The 21,152-nt window shown below is 40.1% G+C and overlaps 1 protein-coding gene across 3 annotated transcripts in view; it reads right to left on the reverse strand.

Annotated features, from left to right (window-relative positions):
• Positions 1-21,152, reverse strand: part of ripor3.L (RIPOR family member 3 L homeolog) — a 95,335-nt gene that overhangs the window by 66,940 nt on the left and 7,243 nt on the right. The gene's annotated exons all lie outside the window — the stretch shown is intronic.

Here is a 21,152-nt window from a genome sequence, read left to right on the forward strand (position 1 = left end):
CCTATGGGGGACCTCCTAGAACCTATGTGGAATCAATTGGTGGATTTACTTATTCGAACGAAAACTGACCTACTGTATTCGACCAAAAAAAAACAAAAAACTGTCTTCATTTCGGTTGGTCTTTTTGAATTCGAATTTCGAAGTCTTTTAAATTCAAAATTCGACCCTTGCCCCTTAAAAATAGCTCAAAATTCTAATTTAAAAATTCACATTTTCACTTCGACCCTTGATAAATCTGCCCCTATTTGTTCCTAGGAATTCGCCTACAGCAGAACAAGACCCTTCCTACTTGATTACACAACCCATGACCATTTCACCCCATAATGAGTGTTTACAAGATGATGAGTCTCCATTTACTTAATCATCTCCATTTCTAAACAAAAGAAATTCCAGCATTTTACACATAACATCCATATTTCTGTCCTTCCATCGTTTTGCTACTTGCCATTGCCATGGTAACAAAACTCACAGCAAAAATGCTAATTATACCGGCTATCTGTCAAGAATCATATGCAAACGATTTATTTTCTAACTATTCGACAAGGAAATTCCGTTTCAACCAATAAGAAACAACTGTGGCCCCGGCCGGCTCCATTCCAGAAAAGAACTCTCACGGTGGAATGTAAATTTATTCTTAAATGACGCTTTTGAGTTAAATCAGTTGGTTGTGTGAACTTAATTACTGAGCGATTCACATACACAAAACCAACAGAAAAAAATGTTTAAAATAGCACAAAATAATGTCACCTTTCTAAAGTGGTTGTTACCGTTTACATTAATTTTACTATAATGCAGGGAGTAGTAATCTTTTAAGACAATTTGCAATTGTTTTTTATTTTTTGTGGTTTTTGAGTTATTTAGCTTTTTATTCAGCAGCTCTCCATTTTGCAATTTGAGCAATCTGGTTGCTAGGGTCCAAATTCCCCTAGCAACCATGCATTGATTTGAATAAGAGACTGGAATATGAAGAGAGAGGCCTGAATAGAAAGACAAGTAATAAAAAGTAGCAATAACAATACATTTGTAGCCTTACAGAGCATTTGTTTGTTTTTTTTAGATGGTGTCCTCTATTTGAAAGCTGGAAAGTATCAGAAGCTGAAGGTAGATAACTCAAAAGCAATTTTAAAAAAATGAAGACCAATTGAAAAGTTGCTTAGAATTAGTCATTCTATGACATACTAAAAGTTAAAGGGGAACTATCGCGAAAATGACTTTTTTTTAGCTTCAGCATACTGAAATAAAAAATACAATCAATTAAATATTCTGTACCATTTCTGAAATAATCAAGTTTATCTTCACTATCCCTCTCTTCATTCTGTCTTCATTCAGGAGTTGGGTGTCAGATATTCATTGACAGTTAGATCCAATATATCTTATAGGGGGCTCCTTTTGCCTAGAAGATGTATTAGATCTCACTCTATTAAAATCACCAGAAATCCTGTCTCTCTACATGCAGAACTTGTGCAAAAGGCAGTTATTTTGTTAGATTTTACATAGTTTTTTTGTGATCCCACCTATATATTATGCATTATAAATTTCCCTGATTTTACAATTACAACATTTTATTCCAGTCTCCTGGAAAATGTAAATGGGGGGTTCTACTTGAATGCTGCAAAATGTATATATACACACAGGTATGGGATCTGTTATCAAGAATGCTTGGGACCTGGGATTTTCCGGATAACGGATCTTTCTGTAATTTGGATCTCCATACCTCGTCTACTAGAAATTCATGTAAACATTAAATAAAGCCAATAGGCTGGTTTTGCTTCCAATAAGGATTAATTATATCTTAGTTGGGATCAAGTTCAAGCTACTGTTTTATTATTACACAGAAAAAGGAAATCATTTTTAAAAATGTGGATTATTTAATTATAATGGAGTCTATGGTAGACGGCCTTTCCGTTATTTGGAACTTTCTGGATAATGAGTTGCCGGATAACGGATCCCAAACCTGTATATGAATTTTCAGGCAGGTTGAGTGGGAAGCAGGGTTGCGCTGAGTTATAATATCAATCATTATGCACAGTTAAGGTATGCACTGAACAATCCTGTCTTCACTTTAAACTCAGTCCATTAGAGTCTATGTCATGGTGCCCCCCCAATGGGAGAGCTGACCTAGGGTATATATGCAGGCTGAGGAGCACTGATATATGCTTTACACACAGAGATATGATATAATATAGTCTTCCCCTATGTCTCTAAATAGCGGACACTCACTTGTTCTCTGAACAAAAACAGCTGCTGCGTCCGAGGCACTGAAATTTATTAGCACCAAAACTTGGCTCCGTTCGGGCCGGTTCCATGATTCCTGGTATTCCGCGAGACGCTGTGTAAATTCTAGCAGGATTCGGAATGACGGAAAAAGGGAAGATTCTTTCCAAGAAGACTTCTCTGCTATAAAATGCTCATGCTAATTGGCTTTCTGTTTAGCCAGGGATGTCTGTGCTGAGGCTGAAGCCAAATGAAGGGGATAGGACTTGCTGAGGCCAAGATGATACAAGGGTGTATCTGTCAAATACAGATCAGGCAAAATCTGCCCTGGCTCGTCAGACATACAGTGAAACCTCGATGTTAAAGGGATACTGTTATGGAAAAACGTGTTTTTTTCAAAACGCATTAGTTAATAGTGCTGCTCCAGCAGAATTCTGCACTGAAATCCATTTCTCAAAAGAGCAAACAGATTTTTTTTATATTCAATTTTGAAATCTGACATGGGGCTAGACATATTGTTAGTTTCCCAGCTGCCCCAGTCATGTGACTTGTGCTCTGATAAACTTCAGTCACTATTTACTGCAAGTTGGAGTGATATCACCCCCCCCCAGCAGCCTAACAACAGAACAATGGGAAGGTAACCAGATAGCAGCTCCCTAACACAAGATAACAGCTGCCTGGTATATCTAAAAACAACACTCAATAGTAAAAGCCATGTCTCACTGAGACACATTCAGTTACATTAGTAGGAGAAATAACAGCCAGAAAGTAGTTCCATCCTAAAGTGCAGGCACAAGTCACATGACCGGGGCAGCTGGGATATTGACAATATGTCTAGCTCCATGTCAGATTTCAAAATTGAATAAAAAAAAATCTGTTTGCTTTTTTGAGAATTGGATTTCAGTGCAGAATTCTGCTGGATCAGCACTATTACCTGATGTGTTTTGAAAAAAACATGTTTTCCCAAGACAGTATCCCTTAAGTACCTTGATTTCAAGCTTTCCCGCATTTTACATCTTTTATTTGTGGTCCCACCAAGTTATAATGCATTTCTATGGGCGCATTTTCCTGGTTTTAAGTAATGTTTTCCCGCATTTTACATCAAAATTGTGTCCTGATGTTCCCAAAAACTGCTTTTTTCCCCCTCTATGAATGTTATTATTTGTGAAATAAAGATATTTAAAATACTAACCAGATGTATAGTTTGTCATAGTTCTGCCTGTAAATGGTCAATTGCAATGAGTGTGACCCTTATACTGTCCTGCACCGATCGCTTTAGGTTGTGTATGAGACTGACAGAGAGTCTTGCACTTGCCCCCCATAGTGTAACATTAACACTGCAATGTTTAACCCTTGTTATTAACACAGTAAATATTGGATCTCAAAGTAAAACAGACTTCTGTGCTTAAATCCTTTCAGTACTTAAAGAAAAAGTTACACATTTCCCTGATTTTACATTTTGCCAAATCTTACATAATTTTTTCCTGGTTCCCTGAAAAACGTAAAATTGGTGTTCTACTGTATATACACACACACACAGAATAGCATCTGTACCAGTGAGACATACTACCCCAGTGCTAGGCTTAGTAGTAATGATGTCCAAGGCTATACTAGACACTATATACAAGGCTATACTACTTGGCCTGGAGCCCTGTATGCCCCCCTTTACTCTGCTTGTGCCCCCTCAGTTGCATCCCCAACCCAATGGCACCTTAGGCATGTGTCTCTCCTGTCCACCCCTAGTTCCAACCCTACACCACCCTATTCAACCCACAACTGCTTTATCTTCAACCCTACATGCTACCTGTTGGCCACCATAAACCTGGAAATGACATCATTGCAGACCAAAATGATATCACTATAGACCAGAAGCAGTGTCGGACTGGCCCAGCGGGACACCGGGGAAAATACCCGGTGGGCCCGACCCATATGGGCCCCCGCCAGGCCAGACCCCCTCTCCCAAACAGTTTTTCATAAAAAAAAAAAAAAAAAATTGGCGCAGCGCCGTTTGCGCATGCGCGCCTAGTTATCTTTGCGCATGTGCGATGCGCTGCCTGACTAGAAGTGATGTCAGCCAAGCGAAGGTGAAAAAGAAGCACAATAAGCTTATAGCTCGTCGGCTTAGCTATGCCCATACTTGTCTGCACCTACCTGATCCGCTCAGTGCCATAACTAGAGGTTACTGGGCCACACAGCAAATTTGTTTTCGGTAGGGAAGCACCAAATCCAGGGTTAGGTTCGGGATTCGGCCAGGATTTGACCTTTTTCAGCAGGATTCAGATTCGGCCGAATCCTTCGGCCAGGCCGAACCAAATCCGAAACCTAATTTGCATACACAAATTAGGGATGGGGAGGGAAATCACAACTTTTTGTCACAAAACAAGGAAGTAAAAAAATGTTCCCCTTCCCACCCCTAATTTGCATATGCAAATTAGGATTCGGATTGGGTTCGGTACTCGGCCGAATCTTTCGCAAAGGATTTGGGGGTTCTGCCGAATCTAAAATAGTGGATTCGGTGCATCCCTAGTTTTAGGGCAACCAACATATCCATTCGTTTTTTTATGTTAAAATGATTCATTCATTAGGACCCTTAGGGGCCCCATACCTCCTGGGGCCCCCTGCAGCCACAGGGTCTGTAGTTACACCCCTAGACCCACTGCATGACTATCTCAAGTTGCAAGAAAGGGAGCCTGCTCTTGTTTGTGTCCTGGGTTTTCACTTATCTACATATACTCACAGGCCTCGTGGCACATGCAGCTATCCAAATAATATTCCCCTCTTCCCATGTACTTATAATACCATCAATCTATGCATGAAAGGTCTGTGGAAGCCCCTGATAGAATAGAACATGCTATGCAAAGTGGAAACATAAATACCATCAGTTAGTTCAGCCTTTGCAAGACTTTTTTCTCTTGACCCAGAAAAAAAAAAGCTGCCCACCCCCCCAGCTACCCCCAAGAGCTGGCTGGCTGCCAGTTGCACGATAAACAACCAATTGATAATCAAGTAACACCTAGAATCAATCACTGCTGGTTTTGTTTGTAGCAAGAAAAGTGATTTGCAGTCATCATCAAAGGCATCTTACCCATTTCTAAACCAAACCGATAAATTAGCCATCACTCCCCTCCCTCATTAGGGAATTTCTCAGAATCTCTTGCTATGCTGATGATGAAATCTCCTCTCTCTTTTGTGCCCAGATATAAACTGTTGAGTAACATGGATGGAAGTGTATAGAGATCGGGGACCACTACACCCATTTCAATCATCGCCAAATTTTAGAGAGGGGAATAAGCGTCTGGAAAAGTTATTCCAAATGTGTACCTTAAATTTATCTATCTATCTATACACACACATATATACACATTTGCAATATTTGCAATTACAAAGGGGGCCACCATGACTCTGGTATATTTATTTATCAAGTTGTACCCCTTTTACCTGAGCCTGGATTGTGTTGGCTCATTTGGAGGACTGGTAAGTTTGGATAGAGATGCACTAAATCCTCAATCCTTTGTGAAAGATTTGCCAAATACCAAACCAAATCTGAACCCTAATCTGCATATGTTAATTAGGGAATGTGAACCACGTGTACAGCGCACAGTTAAAAAAAATAATTTGACTTCCTTGTTTGTGTGATGAAAAGCCATGTGATGTTTCGGATTTAGATTCAGTTTGACCAGCAGTTGGATTAGGCCGTATCCTGATGAAAAAGGTCAAATCTTGGCCGAATCCCAAACGAAATCTAGATTCGGTGCATTCCTACATTTGGATTTCACATGAATGCAAGGCAGGTTTGGTTTGGGTTAGCTCACGGAGAGGGCTCATATGTTTGGATTTGGTTGGCAGCTCTGAATTGGCTCCCATGGAGCTAGGGCTATTAGGTTTGGATTGTGTTGGCTTGCAGAGATGGTTGGTGGGTTTGGATTTTTTTGGCTTGCAGAGATGGTTGGTGGGTTTGGATTGTGTTGGCTTGCAGAGATGGTTGGTGATTTTGGATTGTGTTGGCTTGCAGAGATGGTTGGTGGGTTTGGATTGTTTTGGCTTGCAGAGATGGTTGGTGGGTTTGGATTGTGTTGGCTTGCAGAGATGGTTGGTGGGTTTGAGTTGGCTCACAGCAACGACTGGTTGGTTTGGATGGTGTAGGCTAACAGCAAGGGCTCTTGGATTTGGACTGGATTGGCATGTCTAGACTGGGTTGGCTCACAAGTAGAGCTGGTAGGTTTGGATTGGGTTGGCCAACAAAAAGGACTGTTGGCATTGGATTGGGTTGGCTGATCTAAAAGGCTTTTGGGTTTGGATTGCATTGGATCACAGGAATGACTGGTAGTTTTGTATTTGGTTGACTTACAGGTAGGTAGTGCTGCGGAATTTGGAACGGGTTGGCTTCCTCAGGAGAGTTTATATTGATTTTTTTCTGAGCCACACATCACTGCTCTCCATTAAAAGGGTATGTTGTTAACATTCCAAACTGTATAAGCAAACACTGCTATAACAGACAATATTTATATACAAAAGGGACGGGCGGAAATATATTCCTCACGCTCTGAACTTCTTGCTCTTAGAAAGTAAAAGGGTAAGGACATAATTCTACAATGCTGGTATATGGCACATATAGTCATGTACAGGTCAGATTCAGTTATATAATAAAACAACATGATTATTTATAAAAAATAAAAAAAAAGTAGCGGCTACAGCTTGTTGGGTGCATAGATGGATGCTCAGCATTAAACCTTCTAGCTTTTGAAAAACTACTCCCATTCTATATTGTTACTGGCAGTTACAGTTCCACTACATCGGCCCAGCTGAGTAACAGAGTCACAGCAGCTCTCAATGGAAGGGGCTTCCCTATGACCCACCATCATAGAGTTACAGGAGAAAGGAGAAGACCTGTTTGTAAACACGGGTCTCCAGAATCCCACTACCTATAAACATATCAACATAACTGGGGACACAACTTTAAGAACCAAGAGGCTAAAGGAGAGAGAAAAAAACAATTCTACCGCAAAAAAAACAGAATATTCGGCTTAATATTGGCCCCCTAGTTTTTGTTTGTAAAGCACAATAAGTGATAAAACAATAACAAATAACACCAATGGCAACATTGTTTACATATTGCAAGTAAATAAAGAAAAGGGGGGCATATTTCCTTAGACCTTGATGGACAGTACATACTCGTGTAATGTTTTCTAAAACTAGAATAGGTTTCCCCTCCATCCCTTGTGCCTGTCAGACACAGCCCAAGGAAGTGTGCGAATAGCAGATAATGAGAATCAACTGCAAAAATAAATGCAATGTGCAAAGTACGCTCAAGACAGTTTGAAGATTGATTAAAGTGAAAAGGCACTATATTTAGAAGTTGTGTTTATTTCCCCTTGCATTTCCTCTTAAAGTGATACTGACATTCCCTTAAATATATAAATACAGTGGTGTCTCTAAAAGGACAACTAAAGCCTGACAAAAGGATTCATGTAAAATGTTATACAGGAGCAATGTTTTAGTGCAAATTCTGTATCTGTTACAGTCAGTGCTCTCCCTAGTGCCAGCGGCACTGCACATGCTCAATGAGCACTGTTCTACTGTTGGTACTTACTGGCCATGCTTAGGGCTGGAAGACTCTGTAGATATTCAGCTATGTCCCAAAAAATATGTCCATGCGGTAACACCAGACAAGTTAATCTTCACCATCAGAAGACTCAAGGCAAAAACCATCGCTCTATAAAAGGTACTCAAGTTTCCCTTTACTATATATTACCTTATGGCTTGAATCCCCCCTTTCTTCCACAAAACTGTGATCTTCATTTCTTTCACTGATGGACATAGCAGGGGCTTCTGTTACCCAACAGGCTGGTGCAATGGAGAGAATAATTGGGGTTTCCATTGTCTGACAGGCTGGTGCAATGGAGACCATTATGGGGGCTTCCATCGTCTCTCAGGCGAGCGCACAATGAGTGCAAACACTCCGGAATCTTTCTTAGGGTTCCTTCCCAACCTGGACTGATTCCATGGCCGATTCTTATGAGTGGAAGACTTGTTAATCTCATCTGGCGATCTTGCTTGATGCGCAGCTGCTCGCTCTGCTGTTTCTCCCTTCTAATTAAGGCTCAAAACTTGTAAAAATACTTCAAACAGCTCAACTAAATTCAGAAGAGACGGGAGGCAATGCCCTGAAGCTCGAGGCTGGGAAGCTCGGGAGTCATGATCATGAAGAGCAGTGGATACTTGGAACATGCGAACAGTATTAAAGCAAGTGTAACGCAGAAACCATGGCAAAGTTAGCCCTAACCCTGCAAACAATGGCAGCCAATCTGCAATTCCCTCTCCCATAATCCCCCTATCACTGATCATCCTAGACAGCAGTCACAGGGTGCAGCAGATAAATGTGCCACCACTCAAAGACAAGAAACTATAAAGAAGCAACCGTGACATTCAATAATTTGGGCAGATTGGAAAAAAAGGAAATTCACAGAGACTGGAGGAAAGGAGGTTTCACCAAGAGCACAGGAAGGTTTTCTTTACTGTATAGGCAGTCAGATTGGCCCTGGGGCCAATGCTGTAGAGTTGCAACCTGTAGCATTACTATTAATGACAGTGTCTTTGTTCAGCCTCCCTTGCACTGCAGAATTGATTGCTGTGGGGCTGATTCCATTCCCATTACAATGACTGCACCAAATACCGGCATGTCTCGCTGACAGGTTGATTGTTATTCTGCCGCTGAGAATTATTATAACCTGTTAGGGCCCATGTGATTATATTGATTTTTCTTACTGTCAATCTTTTCTCCTCTTGTTTTTCTTTCATATTTGACCCTTTTGCCTTCAATCCCTGTCTTGGGTATCGCTTACATGGATTTTATGCTGAAAGATTTTTTTTCCCATTTTGAGACCATATCCGAGTAAGATGGGACCGGTTATATATATTTACTTTGTGGTGTTTGCACAATCGATAAGGCAGTCCATCCGACAGGTTAAGATTAAGGGTATCAGCCTGTCACAAACAGGGCAATGTGACATTAGCCTTAGGGTAATGGGCAGTAATGATACTTAAAGCACGCAAATACAGCCCCAAATGCCGTTTCTATAAGGCAGTGGTTCCCAAGCTGTGGGGTTGGCCCCCATAGAGCTGGAGCAGTATCAGGGGGGGATTAATCTGAGGGTTGGGCACAATGCCTATTTGTTTTCCTAGATACACCAGAGAGCCCAGCTTCAATGTCCATTAAGGTAGAATTTTGGAGTCAAATTTAATTTGCTGTAGCAGATATTTTTGGAACCATGGCTAATACACCAATTCTAACTATGTCTGTAGACATTTTAGGAGGAAAGGGTGGACCTGACCAAAGGTTGGAACTTCGAGAGCAGTACAAGCAAAAAAAAAAGTCTGAAGTCATTTCCCTGTGGGCAAAAGCCAATCAGTGATCATAGCCTTAACCCCGGATGTCCCAAGCATGCCCCCAACTTCACCTGCCCAACCCCCTGACATCACCTGTCCTGTTCGGACTTAACTAAAACAAAAGGTGGCAACTTTATCCGAAATATGTTCACTGCTTTCTTTGCAAGAAAGAATCACCTGAACCGCAAATGCACCGCCAGAGTCCTGACGATTCCCATTTAATGGAAGGAGGATTCCCAGTGTTGCCCACCTGCAAAGGTAGAAACCACAAAGTCGGCAAAATAAATAGCCCCATGTGCCAGTACCCTATTTGCCAACAGAGTTTATATTTGTTGATTACGGTGTTTTCTCTCTTGGCAAAATCAGTGGTTCCTGCAAATTTACAAAATATCATACTTTTGTAAAGCCAAAGATGGGCAGATAAAAGCTACTGATTCTGCACCTTTAGATCGGGTTGACAGCTTATTGGACTAAGTATGGGTGCAACAGTCTACCCAAATGATATATAGAGAATAACGTACCCCCTATTGTAAAATGTAAGGATATTAGAAGTCACTGAGGAGTTCCATGACCGTATAAAATCACAAGGACGAAGGTCATGGAACTTCCGAGGTGACTTCTTATATCCTCATATTTTCCAACAAGGGGTACTTAATTTATTAGTAATTTCTCACACTTCTGGTGGTATCCTCTCCCAGTTTGCTGAAATAAAGGGTTCCTCTGCACAGAATAATGGCAACGCCAAAGCCATCCAATTTCTAAAGTTCAAATAAATTTCACTCTGGAGAGTTATTATAATGCACAAGATTTAGTGAGTCGTGTAATAAGGATATCATTTACAAGATATTCATGGCTGTTGTGTATTATATAATGATAATTCCATTGGGCAATGACTGGCATGATGACAGGGTGGTCCTCATCCGACAGATCTACCTAGGTCCCCCTTATGATTCAATCGTGGGGCTGTTACCCAATTATTACCACCAGGGCTGTATTTAGGTGCGATGCTGCCCTAGGCATCAGACCAAAACACGCCCCTACGTCGTGCTCGCTGATGTCACACGTTGACGTCACGCACCCTCTTCCTCGGACCCCCTACCCCTCAGCTCCGTCACCAGATTTCCTATGGAAATCCATGACGGAGAGTGGGGAGGTTTTTTTTTTTTTTTTTTTTTTAAAACAAAACCAAAAAAAAGGCACCCCTATATATAAATACAGCCCTGATTACCACCCAAAAAACAAACAAAAAAAAGTTGTGTCTCCTTTACATCTTGCTATGCATTAATGGAAACCATGGGTTTGAATTGCAACTCAATGAACTTTAAGGAAATGGTCGTAATAATAGTAATATAGTTATTATAGAATAATAGTCTTAGGGATGTCATGAAAAATGTCTCCAAAGAAAAAAAAATCTTGCCACTAATACCTGTGCATTGGGTGGAGCTCGTCAACGCCTGGCTCCATTCTAAACCCTGCGTGTATCAAAGCACAGCGTTTTGGCGCTTTACAGCGAATTAACGTGCTTTATGGAAAGCAGATGTTCTGTTCCCTGGGTGCATTCCTTGGGAGCTATTAAAAAAAAAACACAAAACATTTTAACTAAGCTGAAAAAGCTTAAGGGGGAGAAGAGGCGACCACGATGCGGGAATTATGGACAAATGGATTGGGAACTTATGTTCTAGGAATTAAAACAACGCCGTTTCCGATAACAGGCAGGATATTAATCGGGCAGAGCAGTAAAACAAGAGCGTCCTGCTGGTTACAATAATTAGCTATAAAACTGGTGTTCAAATACTTTCCCATTCATTATGCTTCCATTGAAAGGAGAATAAACGATGGCGACAAGCCGGTCTTGTATCGGAAACTCTTATGCACAGTAACAGATGTGTCTGTCATACATACTGCTGCCTCATTAGTCTTTAGGGTTTAAAGGGAAAATATGCCTTATTTATAGGACTGATGAACCTAATAACGTCTTGTAGATTTGCATTCTCTGTATATTTGTATTTATATATATGGGAAGGAGGTGCCATATTGTTTCCCTTAGACAGTACAGTATGAGGGTATAGCTTATTGTGTGCCCAGAACATTCCTTCTCTGTATATTTGTATTTATACATATGGGAAGGAGGTGTCATATTGTTACCCTTAGACAGTACAGTATGAGGGTATAGCTTATTGTGTGCCCAGAACATTCCTTCTCTGTATATTTGTATTTATACATATGGGAAGGAGGTGCCATATTGTTTCCCTTAGACAGTACAGTATGAGGGTATAGCTTATTGTGTGCCCAGAACATTCCTTCCCTGTATATTTGTATTTATACATATGGGAAGGAGGTGTCATATTGTTTCCCTTAGACAGTACAGTATGAGGGTAAAGCTTATTGTGTGCCCAGAACATTCCTTCTCTGTATATTTGTATTTATACATATGGAAGGAGGTGCCATATTGTTTCCTATAGACAGTACAGTATGAGGGTATAGCTTATTGTGTGCCCAGAATATTCCTTCTCTGTATATTTGTATTTATACATATGGGAAGGAGGTGTCATATTGTTTCCCTTAGACAGTACAGTATGAGGGTAAAGCTTATTGTGTGCCCAGAACATTCCTTCTCTGTATATTTGTATTTATACATATGGAAGGAGGTGCCATATTGTTTCCTATAGACAGTACAGTATGAGGGTATAGCTTATTGTGTGCCCAGAATATTCCTTCTCTGTATATTTGTGTTTATACATATGGGAAGGAGGTGCCATATTGTTTCCCTTCACTATATATAACTGCACTAAATTTAAATTGAACTATAGACCAAAGAGTAGATGAAACCCAGAGGGAACTTGGGGTGTCAAGTCAGGATTTAGCAATAATAAAAATAAAATATCAGCCATTAGAATTTATTTGAGGCTGGGTAATTACAGATAACGACATCTGCACACGACTGGCTTCATGGCCAACAAGTTCCATAAAACTGGAAACAAGTTGATTCATTCGGGAAACCATTCAATGTCAGTTTATTAGAATCATAATAAAAGCTTTAAACGACGTGGCTCTTTCCTACAAGGGGCTTGGAGGGGGACTACGTTTACCGATTATGCTTGTCTATAAATCAACGTCCATTAACCGTGGGAATGCTTTTGGTGCCCAAGTTTATAAGAGTGAAGTTGACGTACATTATGGAAATGCAAGATCTGTCGCCAACATTCATTTAAAGGGGTGGTTTACCTTTGAGTTTACTTTTAGTATGTCATAGAATGGCCAATTCTAAGGAACGTTTCTATTGGTCTTCCTTTTTTATCCTTTTTTATTATTTACCCTCTTTTTTCAACTCTTTCCAGCTGTAAAATGGAGGTCACTGACCACCGCATGAAAAAACAAATGCTCTGTAAGGCTACAAATGAATTGTTGTTGCTACTTTTTATTACTCATCTTTCTACTCAGACCTCGGTTATTCATATTCCAGTCTCTTATTCAAATCAGTGCATGGTTTCTAGTGTAACGTGGACCCTAGCAACCAGACTGCTGAAACTGTCAACTGGAGAGCTGCTGAATAAAAAGCTAAATAACTCAAAAATCAGAAATAATAAAAAATGAAAACCAACTGTAAATTGTCTCAGAATATCCCTCTCTACATTATACTACAAGTTCTTTTAAAGACAAACAACCCCTTTAAGCGAGTTTCTTTACATTTATTACAGCAAAAGGCAAATTAAATGTATTTATAGTAATGATAACTTATTGACACTTGATATTGGAATTGTGGGGGGAAAAACATGGCAAATTGTCCAAAACTGCACTTGTGGTCATATATGGAACCCCAAGCCTTCTCCAAGTAAGATTTCCCTGACCATTAAGTAAGGATACCTTTCCCTAGACTGTTGGCTTCCAGTCACAAGTACTCCCTTGTAGCTCTCTATCAATTGCCAAATAGTTCTTGGCAACTAGGGGCTGCTGGGAGTTGTAGTTTTTAAAGCAGCTGAATATGTAGTTTGGAGTTTTGTGCAGCCAACCACACGTGCTTATGTTGTTAGCCTTGAGCCAATTCTTTTAACATTTCTAAAAATTTTATTCCAGAAAATCTTTAGCTTGTTGGGGATGATGGTGAGCCAGAGGTCCAAGTATGCTACATATGCTTTAAGGGAGGGTAGATATGGTATAGAGCAGTCATCTTCAACCTGTGCTTAATAGGTAACAGAATAGAGGTGCCCAGACTTTACCAGTGTGCGGTCTAGTGCTATAGAAATTAAGTTTAATTAGATTACCCTCAGAAAAAACAGATATATATGAAAGGACAAGACCCATGTCGCATATCTTAATAGGGGTGCTCTTAGGGAGTTAGTCGACAATGCTTGATTCAATGTGATCTACTGGTCACCAGTTCAAGATAATGATCTACCTTTTGGAGCAGATGGTTCAGGAGACATCCGCTCGCCATACCCCCAGATAATATACTCATCTGATGACATTGTGGAGGGTTTGGGCCTGGGCCAATGAATGGATCCCATCGAGGGACTATACAGTCTCTCTTGAAGCTAAAAGATCTAAAAACGGCTGCTATTGCCACGGCTACAGGTGGCCATGAGAGGGACAAGCAAATGATAGAGACAGGATTCTGACCTTCAAACAATGATACAAAATACACTTGTAATTAAAACTAGTAAAAAAAAAAAACCACACACATGAAAAGGTAACAATATAAATCCAGTAGATGTTCACTATCAAGGTTCTCACCATACTCAACAAAGACCCAAGACTACCCAAAAGGACCTTGTATCAGCAGGCATCCATTTATAGCAGTAATACGATTTCCTCTATAGACAATATAACTGTATCTTTTTCCTCGACAAGGGTGGGTAATGAAAGCACAACCTGTCCCTCTAGGACATAATTTAAATCTTGACTGATGGAGCCAACCCCCCCATCAGAACCCAAAACTCACAAGTGGTTTAGCTAAAACTTACTGGGGGGGGGATGTTGGGATTCTATTACAGAAAATTCTGTTCTACTATTGTATTATATCATTAACAATTGAACTTATTTCCTGTTAGAACAGGGAGTCTGTGGGATTCAGAACTTGTACTGTATAAGGCAGTGAAGTCCAACCTAAAGCCATCTAGCTAAAACACCCATCATGCTCTGGAAGCTTACCATAGACCTACAGGGGGGTAATCATTTACACAGAGCTGGTAAAGATCTTCACACACCAATAGATATGCTGATTTGGCATTATTTGTCCACTCAAAAGCAGCTTCAAATCAGGCTGATCTGATCATTTGGTCCCTGGGCCAAAAATCAGATCCTAATACCGAACAGTGGAGACACTTTGGGAGAGGACTGTATCAACTCTTTAAAGAATTTCTTACCCAATGAGATATTCTAACCTGCTTATAGATATCTAGACAATTTTTGATCAGATATTGGTCAGGCAACTAGAGGCCCCCATATATGGGACAATACGTTTCCAACTTCACTGCCAATTTCTGACCACAGGGCTGAGCCCAATGCAAGTACCTCTTGCCACCTGTTCACCACTTCTCTTTCTCCCATAAGGTTGAGGCCTCTGTTGCCTACTGCTAGTTAAAGCCCTTAATGGCCACCTTAAAGGGATACTGTCATGGGAAAAAATATATTTTATTTTTTTTAAATGTATCAGTTATTCGTATTATTTTTTAATTTTTAATTTTGAAATCTGACATGGGCTAGACATTTTGTCCGTTTTCCAGGTGCCCCCAGTCATGTGACTTGTGCTCTGATACACTTCAGCCCATCAGCAGATCAATGGGAAGGTAAGCAGATAACAGCTCTCTAACACAAGAGAACAGCTGCCTGGTAGATCTAAGAACAGCACTCAATAGTAAAATCCAAGTCCCACTGAGACACATTCAGTCACATTGATTAGGAGAAACATCAGCCTGCCAGAAAGCAGTTCCATCCTAAAGTGCTGGCTCTTCCTGAAAGCACATGACCAAGCAAAATGATCTGAGATGCACCTACACACCAATATTACAACTAAAAAAATACACTTGCCGGTTCAGGAATGAAATTTTATATTGTAGAGTGAATTATTTGCAGTGTAAAACAGTGTAATTTAGCAATAAAAACAACATCATAAAAATCATGACCCTTTAAGACCAGAGATGAACATCAACTTCATGACTGGGTTTATCAAACAAGCACTTGCTCTAATAAGAGGTTCACTTCCCCTTTATAAAAGTTAAGAGGTCAGTACTGCCCATGATAAAAATGTAACATTTTATTGTATAATGCGACAACCATCAGTGTAATGCCTATTGTGTTTGTTATAGGGTTTTGCTTTCGCCAGTGGACGAGCATTCTATACAGACCACAGTAGCCACAAATAAACATTTATCAGAAGGAATTTATCACCAATCCTCATTCAAGAATTTTTTCCGGCAAAATCTGCCGCAAAATGTGTAACCCTATCTTCCTATACATTACCCAGTGCTATAAGACTTCACAAATCAAGGCTGTTGGATTAGTTTCAAGATTTTCTGCTTAGCGACGGCTTTGTTGAAAGCTTTTAAATTCTGGCCACTCTGCCAGTTTGAAAACGTATCAAAAATATATCTTCCAGTCCGCTAGATCTCCTTCCCCTCTCCCAACACCTCTGAACTGCGTCTGGTATGGAGGCCGCCCTGTGCCAAAGCCATTAAACGAGGTGCGGATGCCTTTAAATCATAGAGGCACTAAACGATTATTTGCCAATAAAATAAAACTCTATGGCCCATAGAGGTGATACCAAGAATCAAGGCGCGTTGGGGAGGGGGAGGGGAGGAAAGGTTTGTGTTATTGCATTATTTTGTGCAATTAGGTTATTTTGGCGTGCACACTGGAAATAAAAACCACATAAATTGTGTTCTTGTGGAAAAAGAAACATTTTAAAGAAAATGCTTTGGGTTTTTTTTTTTATAACGAGATTTTTGGAATAGCGCTTCCAGACATATTTTTCTTATTTTAATATAATTCCTTTATATGTGCATGGTCCAGAATGGTGCCTATTCATCCTTAAACACTTTCACGAAAGAATCTGCTCCAACCATGAAGATCTGTAATTAATACTAATACCATCTTATGGTGAGATATGACCACTGCAAGTCAAGAGTTTGGATCACTACTGAAGGGCCACGGATTGGGAAAACACTGGAAGTCATAATATCCACACTACTGTCTCCATCTTGGTTTACCATGACCAGCTTTTTTCCATTGTCACCATCTTGACCTACTGTCTTAAACTTGCCTCCATCTTTTTCTAGTGTTTCCATCTCACTCTACTTGCCCCATATCTTATTGTACGGTCTTCAACTTGGTCAACTGATGCCATCTCCCCCTATTATCACCCATCTTTTTCTACTGTGGGTTTCTTGTCCTACTGTCTCCATGCTACAACTTTCTATTGTTGCCGCCATCTTCCTCAGTTGTAACCATTTTTTTTCTATAGTCCTCATATTGCCCTAGTGTTTCACCTTGTTATACTGTCACTATCTTTTTCTGTATTGGCCATCTTGCCCTACTGTCTCCATCCTGACGAACTTTTGCCATCTTGTCCTGCTGCAGTACTCTTTCCATATTGCTCTATGTTAGCTATTACCATAACGAGAAGACCGGAGACCCAAACAAATAACGGGAACTTCTAGAGAAATACTATCCATATGGGCAGCAGAAGTAAAAATTGAATACGATCTCTAATTGGGATATCAGGTTAGCCATACATTAATTTATATTTCATTCTTTGTCACTACTAGTGCTGTTCAGAAGCACAAAAAACACAACCTATATATTGGAGTAGTCGTCATGGTTATAACACAGTTGTGTGTTGAACACACCCCATTGAGAACAGATTTCTGGTTGAACTTAAAGGATGGCTAAAACCCCTCTAGGTAACAGGCCAGCTTTGAAAATATGAACTTTTCCAGGGACAAAAGATTAGCGGATGAGAAAACCAGTGGTTATCCTTGAAAATTAGGAAATGGCAGCAATTACAAAAGCGAATGTGGTATCCTACCTCAGTCGGTTCTGTGGTGAAATTCCATGTTTAAATCTAGGGCTCTCCTACCCTTGACTATTATACAAATAATGATGTGATGCTTCTGACAAAGAAGGAAACAATGCAACCACTTGGAAGAATCAAGTTTCTTTAAATAAACCCAATGTTAAGGAATCCAAGAAGCCAGTGTGAGGAAGGTTTGTGCAGAGGACAGCCAAGAGAGCCAGCGAAGATATCTCCTATAGCTTTGTTATTCTTTACTGTTATTTCAGTTGTATCAGGGTCACTGACCAAGAGCTATGTCAGGATGCCAAGAAACCCAGTGTGAAAGGGGAGAGATCTGTTTACTAAAGGGGGGAACCAGCCATGTCAGTGTACGAGAAATAATGACTTTGATGTACACTGGTAGGGGGCTTGCAAAAACAAAAACTCCTCTCTATGCACAAAAACAGCAGCATATTGATAAAACGATAACTTTTTTAGGGAATAGAGGATTTCCAAGGCTATTGCCTTGATACTACAGCCCCAAAAGGTTGGGTAACAGTTTTATGCTTGGGTTTGCACCATGTCTTGGTAAAAAGTAATAACTGTAGTCAACACCATAATGAAATTCTGGGAATCATGGTCACTGCACTGGGCTCAAGTTATCTTATTATGGACATAATATAACAAGGCCCAGCTCATTGGAATAGACAATTATGCTCAGAAGAGTTGAAAGGAAATGTGGCAGTGGAAAACCCAACAGCAACCTGGATAGATTAATCGATAGCAGTGCAAGCTATGGTGGATTCCATAAGTCTATGGACTAAGCAAAAGAAAATTATTTTGGAACTGTCTCGCATTTCAGTTCTTGAGTGTTCCAGCCTGGAAGAGAAAAAAAAAAGCCCTGATACATCTGTAGAGCTTAAGTAATGTCCTAGGGGAGCACTAAGTCAGACGTTGTAAAGCGATCAATGTTTATGCACAGGAGACTCAGTATAACTTACTGGGCCTCCAACAGGCTTAATCATGGGTACTGTATCTCTAAAATCTACCATGTAAGGAATCTCTCAGAATTGGAACTGTGCCTTGCTTTTATTGAACATCGTATGTCTGGAGACACCAGTCCTCAATAAAGGAATATAAAAACTCAATAGCGCATGGCTGTCACGGATTTAGAGCTTATTTTGCACATACACACAAATAAATGTACATTTATTGCCTATCTGCTCATGAGGTGATGGGATTGTATGGGATTTTATGGAGTTTAGTTCTTGAATATCAAGAGAAGGAATTAGTATGAAGGAATGTTACCTAAATATGCACCATGGTGGCTCAGTGGTAAGTGCTGTTGCCTTGCACCACTAAGGTCCTCAGTTTGATACCAAACGGGGCACTTTCTGCAAGGGAATTTGTATGTTCTTCCCATGTTTTTATGGGTTTTCTTTCACACTCCAGAAACATTCAAACAGGTTTACTGGATCTTGATGTACCTGATCTTACTCTATAAGCTCCGCTGGACTGATGTAAATGTTGAACAATACTGTTGCGGAACAGAGTTGAGGGTATATAAATTAAAGATACTAATAAAACCAGCAGTTTTATAGGTTTTACCTCATTGATGATACAGATACGAGACAGGTTACACGGTAACACAAGAAAAAGAAAAAAAAAAAGACAAATTACACAAGTTCAACATTTTCAAAATATCAGTCTATAAGTTGATTCTGAGGAACTCATACCTTCAGGCCAGCAGCCATGGAAGAGTTGGTATCTGCTCTTTAAAAGATTACTGTAATTACTGTAGTAATACGTGCCCTTTTCATCAATGTATGTATCTAAGATATAGCTTTGGTCACGCAGGGTAATTTAATTTGAAACAAAACAGCCACCCTCAGAAATCCAATTTTATGGTATTCCACGTTTATTCCAATAGCTTGACTTGGGTAGTCTCAATTCTTTGGCTACCTGACAAAGCACCCCAATTACTCACAGACTTGAAACTGGGAGGAAAGGCCAAAGCTGGATACACGGTAACATAAATGCTCTTTGATCAACCAAAAACATCCACAAGCTACCAAAAGTAAAAGGACTCCACCTAACTTTAGGATAACCACACTGTGCCAAGCCTGAGCCTCCATACTCCAAATCTCCACACACAAAGATGTCTTGCTAAAGCCTATTTCCAGACCTATGCTTCACACACACAGCACCTCCCATGTATGCCATAACCTTGGTTACCCCACTTTTTTGGCTACCTACCCCTTGTTGATCAATGAAACTACCTCCTGTTATACCAAACTTCAAAGTCAATCCCTATGTTGAGAGGTAACTCTGGCCTCTTGATCATTCCTTAAAGTCTGCTATACTCTGCCCCAGGAACTAGCACCCCAAAATTGCAATGCTCATAATTCCCACATCCCATTAACCTCTAAAAAGGGACCTAATTTGTCCCCAGTCAGAGGCACTAATTCTGCCCAGCTTGCTCCTCCTACATCCACCATATACACCTTTCATACAAAAGCATGAAAACTATAATTTTGAGCTTTCTCTATCCAGCATTCACTCATACATAGCCAAAGGCCAACAAAATACTTCGCTAAACTGTGGTATCGGTTTAGAACTTGACCAGCGGTTTCATTGATTGGAAAGTCAGAAAGATTCCAAAGAACTCAGCAGCCAACCATTTGCGGTTGGAAAGCATGCATTTGAAATTTGTCTATTATATCTAGCAGATTCGCCCAAAAGAGAAATGCACTGGCTAAAAAAGAAAATAAAAGCATGTGGTGTATGGCAATGGAAAGAGAATGGATTACTTGGCAGCACAACAGAGTTTCTGCGTGTGAAACTATCTTTCAAAGTATGTTTTGACTGCTAAATATCTAGCACTTCATAATAAAAATTAGTAAAAGTAAAGATCTATATTTAAACCATTGGTCTAGATTAAATCCTTTTATGGTTGTGTCTTTCAAGTTTCCCAGTTTGTTGGACTCCATATAGCTATGCCTTTCCCATGCCTGAAGAAGGCTAGGTGACATGGAGCTTGTGGGGTGAAACACAACCCTCAAAAATTCTGAGCTGGAAAATTAGGTCACTTCTCCCAGGCTAGAAAAAGCACCAATCTACCAATCTACCCTAAAGATAAACTAACCCAACTTCTAAATAAAACCTGTCCTTTTTGGCCAGTAAGGGATTGTCCATATGAATTAGACAATTGGAAGATACAGAGAAGGCCAAAGTTGTGTGTATGGGAGGAGAACACAGGTTTGTGTTGTTTATTTTGCAAGTGGCTCAGGAGGAGTTAAAATTAATAGGTCCAAAAACATCAATAATGTTGACCAATCATAATGATGTGTATGGAATCATATGTGGGCCATTTGAGATTTCACCAAGAATGGATTTTTCTGTAGAATGAAAACATTGACCAATGCCTCTTTTTGGCATGTGAAGATGGAAATCAAAGTAGCAGATCAACATCTCTTTCCTGTTACCTTTGTGCAGTTCAGTTGAATCCCGAAGCAAATACCAGTGTATGGTTGCTGTAACGACCACGTTATCAAGAACCTTG

This window comes from Xenopus laevis, chromosome 9_10L, assembly GCF_017654675.1.
Source record: "Xenopus laevis strain J_2021 chromosome 9_10L, Xenopus_laevis_v10.1, whole genome shotgun sequence".
NCBI classification, from domain to species: domain Eukaryota; kingdom Metazoa; phylum Chordata; class Amphibia; order Anura; family Pipidae; genus Xenopus; species Xenopus laevis.